The sequence below is a fragment of the Cornus florida genome, unplaced genomic scaffold (assembly GCF_030987335.1).
Source record: "Cornus florida cultivar Cherokee Brave unplaced genomic scaffold, ASM3098733v1 CherokeeBrave_3.0.0_Hap2_Chr08, whole genome shotgun sequence".
Taxonomy (NCBI): Eukaryota; Viridiplantae; Streptophyta; class Magnoliopsida; order Cornales; family Cornaceae; genus Cornus; species Cornus florida.
The window spans coordinates 78,267,945-78,278,140 of record NW_026775578.1 but is presented as its reverse complement, the minus strand read 5'-3'; the positions used below and the strand labels follow the sequence as shown (position 1 = coordinate 78,278,140).

The window sequence follows — 10,196 nt, the reverse complement described above, 5'->3', positions numbered from 1 at the left end:
ATGGTCTTGAACCTTGGGATCCTTGGTTTTGAAGTAGAGGTGGAATGTATTTCCCTTGAAAACCGCCTTGGGAAGAGTTTGAGCCCTTCCCTTGGTTTTTCCAAGAAAAATTAGGATGATTCCTCCAACCGGGATTGTAATGGTTACCATAAGGATTGTTCCCTTGGTTCACAAATGTTGCATTAACTTGCTCAATGGGTTCATTTTGAATTTGTCCATGAGGACAATTAGAAGTAGAATGAAGTACACTAGAACAAGTCATACATGATTCATTTTGAGCTCTAGGAGAATGGTTAGGAAAGGAAGACACTTGATTCGCCAAGTTTTGATTGATCAATTGATCAAACTTTTGAGATAAAGACTTCATCTCGGCGGTTATATCATTTGAGTGGTCAACTTGATGCAAGCCAACACTCTTCCTACCTTGAGAATTTCTACCATTCCTAGATGACAATGTTCTATGCAAAGAGTTTTCACTCATGCTCTCATAAAGACGCCACACGTCTTTCTCTTGCCGGTCTATATAAGAACCTCCCATTGAAGCATCAACCATGCCTTTATAATTGTCCGATAAGCTTTCAAAGAAGAATTGGACCAATTGCCACTTAGGCATGTCATGGTGAGGACACTTCCTAAGCAATTCATTGAAACGTTCCCATGCCTCGTGGAAAGTTTCTCCCTCCCCATGTGTGAATTCTCTAATGGCGGTTCTCATAGCATTGGTTTTAGAAACCGGATAGTACTTTTTAAAAAATTCTTGTTGCATTTCTGCCCAAGAATTATAGAAAAAGGCCTAAGGTTGTTAAACCAATACTTCGCCTTATCTTTAAGGGTGAATGGAAAAAGTTTCAGCCTTAAAACTTCTTCCGGCATGTCCATGTATCGAACGGTAAAACAAACTTCAAGAAACTCATCCAAATGCTTGTAAGGTTCTTCACTAGGAAGTCCATGAAAGTTAGGTAGCATTTGGATAGTTTGTGCTTTAATCTCATAATGGTGTGCTCTAAATGGTGGCAATTGAATGCATGTGGGTGCATTATACTCATTAGGCATATAGTGATCTCTCAATGCGAGTGGTGGATTAGCAACTTGAGGTGCAACATGGACACCTTGGTTATATTGAGCTTGATTAATGATGGGGGGTTGTGGTGCATACATTGGCCTTGGAATTCCCATTGGAATTTGGCCTTGTTGTTGAGGAGGTTGATGAATGTATGGCCTAGGCATGCCTAATGGAACTTGCATACTATCATTTTGCACATTAGGATGAAGGATGCCTTGTTGGTCTATGTGACCAAGGTCTTCAACATGATCATCATTGAGAGCGTCCATTGGTAGATTGGTTCTATGTGAACTTCCTCTTCCCCTTGGATTCCTAATAGTGGATTCTAAATGCAAATCAAGAGGGATAAGAGTAGGTCTCAATGAACGACGACCATGCATGCACAATGCAACACGAATAAGCAACTTTCTCAACAATGCAATTAAACTTCACAACCACAATTTTCAAATGCAATGTATGTCAAATAAATGCCTCCACGTGGGCCCCCAATTTATCTAATGATGCTATGCAATGCCTCCACGTGGGCCCCCGATTTAACTAAGGAGATTGAGTAAGAAGGTCTCACAATAGTCCTTTAGCACTTCAACTCCAAAATTAAAAGCTTAGCTTAGCAATTTTACTTAACAATTTTTCATTTTAAGCATTTTTCCTTTGCTTTGCTTTGCTCCTTAGTTTGGAATTACTTTGCTAGCTCCTTGCTCAATGCACCTAGTCAATGGAGAACAAATTCAATAAGCAATCAAAAACAGAAAATAAAAAGAAAGTAAAGATACAATCAAAAGAGTACTAATCCTAATTGAATTTCACAATTCGACGTTGCCAATTTAAAATCCCCGGCAACGGTGCTAAAAACTGACCGGTCCTTTACAAGGGTCGCGATACCAAGTCAAGCTTGAAGAGTTGTGAATTTAGGAGGTGGCCAAGTTTTACATTTATAGAAAGCCACTACTACCTTTCTCTATATAAAATATAGATAGGGCGAGTAGGGTCGTCCCAAGGGATTAAATGGTATATCGAATTGTGAAACTATGATAATTAGGGTTAGTAGGTCGAGTGATCGCACAATTGATTGGTTGGTTGATTAAGCTAAATTGAATTCAACTAAATAAAATAATATGAAGTAAACAAGAGAGGGAGAGGTCTTGGGGTGTAGAGATCACCACCAAGCAATACTTTTCTATACTACTAACAAGTGATCAATTGAGGGTAATGGATGTGTTGCAATATGATAAGGGTGTGTGTGCATTAGGTTGATTCAATTGGCAAGGATGACAAATCAAGCAAGTATTGTCTAAACATCATGTGAAGAGCACAATATATCTAAACAATAAAGCATATATTGTCTAGACAACATGGGGATAGCACAATAGATCAAAACAAGTCATTAATCCTTCATTAAGCTCACAATCCACATATAACACAATATTAGAGGAATATGCCATTTGGACTCACAAGCATGGAACATCAAACATCAAGAGTAGATTGTCCTCCTATCTAACATTACACTACCACTACACTAAATCTACACTACTAGCATGAAAATAAAGCTATCTAGACTAGGGGAGAGGCACAAACCATCAAGAATAGGCATAAACCATCAAATGAACCAAAATAGCATTCATTAAGCATATCATCTTGATAATCTCTAGATCTATAGCATCAATACACATAGACATGCATCAAAAATACTAAATCTAGGGATAAGCACATGAATATCCTACTCTAGCATACATAGACATATGGATAGAATAGAATAGTCAATTGGAAGCATTAAACCATACAAACCATGAAATAATCAAGATTTATATATACATGAATATCAAGATGTATCATACAACACTAATCCCTCAATAATACACAAGATTAGAGTATAGAAAGCATGCTTGGGGCTAACTCTAGCCCCAAAAGGATGTCTAGCCACTCATGGTAGTGATGATCCAACCCTCAAGGGCTAACTCCATGGCTGTTCCTTATTGGTGAAGATCTCCTCCAATGGTGCTCTAGCTTCCCTCCTTCCTCCTCTCCAAGAAGAGCCTCTAAGATCAATTTTCAATGTGTGACAAAAGACTCCCTCAAAAAGTGTATTATATTCCTTATATAGGTAGGTCAAATACACCCCATAATGAGCTGTGGTCGTGCAAGGCATATTCTCCGATGATTGGATGAAGGACGGAATAAATGAGCTGGACTTCAACTTTTTCTCGCTGGAGGAAGTTCGATGGATCGAACCTTAACTTGGATCGATCAAAGTGGTCTGACTCCTCCGGATAATGACAAGGCTGGGATATTTTCAAGATATTTATGGGGAAAAAGACAAAAGTGGTTGGTAGGCGTACAACTGTGGATAAGATCAATCATTTGAATAGAACAAAATAGGGTTCGATCGATCGAAGGTGATGTTCGATCGATCAAACTTGGAATTTCAGCAAAGGCCAAGGTTGGATCTATCGAGAAGTACTGTGATCGATCATAGATGTTCGATCGATCGAACTCTAAGTTGGATCGATCGAACTTTTCAGCTGCACAACTTGATTCCTTTTTGCTCCTTTCTTTCTCCACTTTGCTCCCTCCTTTGGTTTATCTCAGGATTGCTTCAATTAAGTTCTTATTTGACTGAGTTAGCTAAATTTTGGGATTAGTGCCTGAAAATATAAATAACACGTAATAAGTCTAAAACGGCAAAGTAAGATAGATAAAGGTACTAGAATGCTTAAACTTAACGGGTTTAAATGCGCACTTTTCAGTGCTCATCAGATGCAATTAGACAAATTCCGGCTTATGCTAAATTTTTGAAAGATCTTTGCACCCTTAAGAGGAAGAGCAAGAGCCAAGCACTAAAGAAAGTTGTTTTGACCGAGCAAGTAAGCTCTATTTTGTAACATAACACTCTTCCAAAATTCAAAGACCCCGGTTCACTTACTACTTCTTGCATCATTGGTGACTATGTCAATAACCGGGCTCTTCTTAATTTGAGAGCAAGTATGAACCTTCTACCATATTCAGTGTATGTTCAATTAGGCTTAGGAGATTTAAAACTGACGTCGGTAGTTTTGTAACTTGTCGACCGATCCATCAAAAAGCCCAGGGTATTATTGAAGATGTGTTTATCAAAATTGATAAAGCTTTTCTTCCCGGTTGATTTTGTTGTCATTGACACGAAACCGGTTAAGAATCCCTAGAGCCAAATTTCTGTTATCTTTGGTTGTCCATGCTTGGCAACCGCTAATGCCAACATAAATTACAGGACGGGCATAATGAAAATTTCATTTAGACTTATGAAGGTGAAGTTGAACATATTCAATCCAACCCCCAATTCCATGGACAATCATGAAAAAGTGTGTGTTGTTAAAAAATGCCTTACCAGTGAATTTGAAAAAAATAAGTCTTTGTGCGATGTTGAAATTTCCAATGGTTTGTTTTCCAAAAGGATTTCAAAAGAAAATATTTTCAAACCAAGTGTTAAAGGGGTATGAAAGCCCAAGAATTGCTTTTATCAAGGACCATCAATTCTATTTGAATCAAATCCAAAAAGTTCTCTAGGGAACAATTTGTTAGATGGGGTTCAAAGTGTTTTTCACCCCATCAAAGAAGGGATGCATAACAAGATTTTTGATCCGAGCTAAAGAGCCCAAAGTCTTGTTAAAGACATTAAACACTAGTGATTCGTAGGGTTTTCAACCCTATTCCTCCCTATTTCTATTTTACTTTCATTTCTTGCGTCGTCTAGATATATTCTTAGATCATACACAGTGTTTGAGACTTTGAAAGGGAATGTATGTGCTTTCATCTTCAAATTAGGCATTTAGTGCCTATTCAATCGATTACAAAAGAAGTTCGATTGATCGAACATCATCTCTGCATCTTATCATCTCTCTATCCCATCGTGCGAAAATTCTCTGCATATTTCACCTCTTTGTGTATCGTGCAAACTTTGTCTCAGATTGATCCAATAATTCCCTGATCGATCCAGTTTTCCCTTGGATTGATCTCAGTTCTATACTTAGAAAAAATTTTGGATCCCTGAAAATTTCATCTCTCTATTTATCGTACGAACTTGTCTGTAAACTTTTAGGTTTTAGATCGATTGAAGTTTAATTGATCATTCTTTGATCAATCAGATTGCTTCTACAAAATAAAAAATAAAATATTTCAAAATATCATTCCATCTTGCTAGAGACGTTAAACACTAGCACTCGTAGAGTTTCACCATTCTATTCCTCTCCCATTTCTTGCATTGTAAATATCCTTTCATTCCATTTTACCTTCTTTATTTTTCTTTTTATATTTTGTTCATGCGTGCTTTGTTTTTCTTGCATCTTGTCTTTACTTGCTTTCTACAAAAAAAAAAAAAAAAAAAAAAAAAAAAAAAAAAAAAAAATTTCGTTTCATCATTGTGCCCTTCTGTGTAGTCATGCATACTTTTATACTTTAGCTAGGGCTTAATCTCATATCCCTTTTTCATCTTGTGCTATATTGCCTTAGAATGCTTAATTTACTTATGTTATCTTATTCCATTAATATTTGATGTGAGTTTGCTAATGTGGTTATTCAAGTAGGTTGTTGATTCCAAGTTTGAGGGGATGCACTTTTTCCCCATGGATAATTGCCGCGCTTCATGTCTTTACTACTACAGTATACTCTTTCCATCTTTTCCATTGATCTCATTGCACATTGTGGACAATGTGCGGTTTAAGTTTGGGGGTAAGGTGTCTTTGTTGCATTCTACTTCAAGTTGAACTTTAAATATATGATTGAGATTTGATATTGATGCTAGCTATGATTTTGATCTTTTGAGGACTATATTGCTTAGAATTTAAAAATTGCTTGACTTGAGAGTCCAATACTTCTTGTATGCCTTGTGGATGTTATTTAGGAGTAAATTTTTGGAAAGATTGATATCTTGCTTGCACTTGTGGTCCATATTGTCCTGATTTTGTGATTGTTTTGAGATTCACTCTAGGATTCTACACTAGCACAAACGCACACTAGCATTCATTTGTAGGGTACATGCTTTATTGATTATTGAATTGGTTATATCCCAATTAAGCTAGTAGTGCATTGAAAGTTTTCATTCTTGATAAAGGTGGATAACAACCCCTTTTCACTAAATAGCCAGGGTTCTAGCCTCATCAAGCACTGATTTCTCGCGCCGAAATGTGGAGGGCCCAAACTCTAGGTTAAAAAAAAAAAAAAAAAAATCAAAGTTTGCAAAAGCAAATAAAAAGTGAGGACTTCTCCCAAAAGGTGAGAAGTGGGAAATGATTAGATGGAGGTAGTTTTGATTTGTAACCTAGTCGATTTGAGCTTGTAAGTCCTTAGGAGTGTTTAAACACCTAATGCCCTAAAGCCGTCCAGTTTGGGAGCCATTGACCTAACACTCGACCTCATGGATCGTTAAAAAGCTTAATAGATCACTACATTGCACCATGCTTCCATCTTTGAACCTTAGGGATAAAAAAATAAAAATAAAGAAAAAACCGAGTGAAAAGAATAAGCGCACCTAGTTGAATAAAGTTTTAATGAAAGGTCAACTCATTGTCTTGATGATCAAGTACTAGATTTGTGTGCTAGTTTGAAGGTAAAGATGTGATCATTTCTTTAGTTGGCTTAGATAGCAACATATTTGATGCCAGTTCACTTAAAAAGAATTCTAGAGTTGTTTTGATTTGCATGATCATTATATTGATGTGTGGAGGACCATATTTGTTTGCTTGATGTTGAAATTTTGGGAAATTACTTGGAAATGGTTGAAAATTTGCATACTTGAGGTAGTTATCTCCCAATGCTTGTTTAGAATATTGGTGCATCTTTAGTGAGAAGGAGCTTAATGTTTGTGGGTATCACTTCTAAAAACCCTCACGAGACTTCACTCGTCCACTAGGGGTAACCTAGGGATTTAAAAGGGTTGTTGCATGCGCTAAATACAATCGTGTTCTCTACGAAAGTGGCATTATCCATTTATTACTTTCTAGTTCATAGTTGTATAGTTGTTGATTTCATTTCTTTACTTCGTAGTTCATTGCTAGGGACTAACAATATTTAAGTTTGGAGGTGTGATAAGTACTAAAAAGTGCGCATTTAAACCCCTTAAGCTTGAATGTTCTAGGACCTTTATCTATCTTATTTTTCCCTTTCCAAGCACTTATCCCCAAAATAAGTTAATTCAGCTGAATTAGAGTATAAAAGATGCAATCTCAAGCTCAAAGGAAGAAAGGAGCAAAGTGGAAGCAAAGTGGTAAAGAAAGCTCTCCATGATCGATCGAACCCAATCCCTGAGTAATCAATCCAACCAAGTTTTTATGGATCGAGCCTTTTGTCCTTATCCTTAGGAAAATATCTTCTCCGATCGATCCAACATTCTTTCTAATCAATTGAACATTTTAATCCTATCCCCACCTACCATTTTTGTCCTTTTCCCAAAAATATCCCAAAAATATCTCAACCTCATCATTATCTAAAAAGGCGCCGCCAAGGTTTGATCGATCCGAGCAACCTCATGATCGATCGAACTACCTCAAGTTGCGTGAAAAGTTAATTTCAAGCCAAATTAAATGTGTGCTCATGGTGTAATCATTGGGAGGTCCTAGTGCACGAGGTTTGACCATTGGGGATGACATTGGAGCTACCTATATAAGGATTTTGGCTATTTTGAGTAAAGAGGTTGGTTTTAGTTCAGAGGTTTGGCTAGAGATTAGAGATATAATAGACAAATTGGAAAAGTTTTTCCTCTCATCTAGGGTTTACACAAGAGGAAGAAGATGAGCTCTACCATGGAGATAGCCCGTTGGATGACAACATCAATGAGTGGCTAAACCATTCTCTTGGGGTTAGAGATAGCCCTAAGCATGCCTCCTAGACTTTGATGTTTTGTAATTAATGGGAATTAATGTTATATTTCTTGCCTTGACATTTGATTTATATAAATCTTATTTCTACAAAGATCTGTGTGGTTTAATACTTGTAATTTATCATTTAATTCTATTCATATGTCTATGTATGCTAGAATGGATGTTCATGTGTTTATCTCTAGATTTTGTGACATTGATGCATGTCTATGTGTGTTGATATTATGAATCTAGTAATGGTCAAGGCATGGTACTTAAATGGAATACTCTTGTGATTTATTTGATGGTTCATACTCATTTCTTGATGGATTGTGTCACACCTTAGTTTAATTAGTTTAATTTCCATGTCACTAGCTTAGTTATAGTGTAGTTGTTTTACTTTCTTATATACGTGGACAATCCATTCTTGTTGTTTGATGTTCCATGCTTATGAATGCAAGTAGCATATTTCTCTAATTTGTTGAGTGTGCATTGATTGTGGGCTTATGGAATGATTAATGGCTTAACTTGATATGTTGTCCTATTCACTAGTTAATATTCCAATCAATTGCACACACTTTCATTTACAACACAAATTTCCCCTTAATCCATCAAATATTAAATGTCTAGGTAGATAATGCTTAATGGTGAACTCTATGACCCAAGACCTATCTGTCATACTCTCTTCACCTTACTTACATTGCTTGTGCTTGATTTAAATTGTAATTTAATTAACCAATCAACCATTTTTAATCACTCGACCTACTAATTCGACATTGATTTTCAAGCAAAAATACGCTCCATATCCCTTAAGACGTCCCTACTTACTCTAGCTACATTTATAGTTAGTAGTGGTAGTGCCATTTTCTAAATTTAAACTTGGTTACACTACCATCTTTTGCAGCTTTGGTTCGAGACACACCAATTATGCAATGATTTCCCTATTATCCTAGGCAAAGTGTCATAAGGCTCAGAATAATTTTTCATTATTTTTTTCTTATTCGAACTTTCTAGATTTTTCAAATTCTTCCCAAGTTCAATTTTTATCTTCTGACACTTAAACTTGGTATGAACTTTTTCTCCACAAAAATGACATGTTGAAATAAGTTTGGGAGAACTAGTGATAACAAAAGGTTTAGTTTCAACTTTCATAAAAATATATTTAGATTTTTTAAAATACAAATCCTTTGAAGTTGAAACCAATTCTTTATTACTACTAGTGTTCTTAACCGCTCCTTTCAACTTATCAATTTTGCAAGTGTTAATGTCAAATTTCTGAAAAAGCTGTTTTGATTTAACAAACTCACTACTGAAATTATCAATTTTAATTCAAATGATTTATTAAAACTATTTACCTATTCAAGTTCCTTTTCTAAAAAATCAACTTTATGAAGGAGATTCAAATTTTTATGGTTAAGTTCTTCCAAATTTTTATTAGAGATAGAAACTTCTAACTTATAAATATCTCTATCATGTTCCGCAAGTTTTGATTTCCCCAACAAATTTTCAAAATCCTTTTTAAACTTAGACCACTCAATATATATGTTTGTGACAGAATCAAAAATAGAAGGTAAATGCAACACATCAACAGAAGATGAATTATCAGATATGATGCAAAAATCACAACGAAACAGCAAGTGATCTACTCAATATGTCGAGTAACCCACTCTGATACCAAATGTGAGTTACGCGGTGCGGAAGCTGTTAGTTTATTTAATTGTGATTAAATTCCTAAATGACCTAGATTAGATTATTAGGTCAACTTGCCCAATTTTTGTGATTGATTAATTTATTTAAGCAATATGATCAATTAAACATCCACAATTACAAAGATAAATACTGAAAATTAAAGCAAGTAAAGTTAGAGAGATGACACCAGGATTTTTAATGAGGAAACTCCAATTGGTAGAATAGACCAATTGTTATGGGAAAAAACTCATGGATTGTGCAGTCCAGACCAAAATGATCCCACTATGTTTGAAACAAAGTACAATAGATTTTGACTCAAGCTCATACCTCATACCCTATCATTCTACCAAAAACCAATTGCTGACAATCTCCAGCTTTGCAACGTCCCGTCCAACAGCTCTTGACTCTAGGCTTACTCTTGATCTCAATAGAAGGATTGCTAGTAGATCAAACAACACTCCTCGAATGCTTTGACCCTTTCAAAGTGTGATTACTTCACCCATTTTCTTCAAGATCTGAATTTGATGTAGAAAAAAATATATCTGCTTTTTCAGAATATTTGAATCTTCAATTATGATCCAATTCCAATGAGATAGAGAACGACACAACTAAATCACTCA

At 35.7% G+C, this 10,196-nt stretch overlaps 1 non-coding gene across 1 annotated transcript; it reads left to right on the top strand.

Annotated features, from left to right (window-relative positions):
- Positions 1-611: 611 nt before the first annotated feature.
- LOC132272196 (small nucleolar RNA R71) lies at positions 612-720 on the top strand. Its single transcript, XR_009469984.1, has one exon. It is a non-coding gene; the product is annotated as a small nucleolar RNA R71 (small nucleolar RNA).
- Positions 721-10,196: the final 9,476 nt, after the last annotated feature.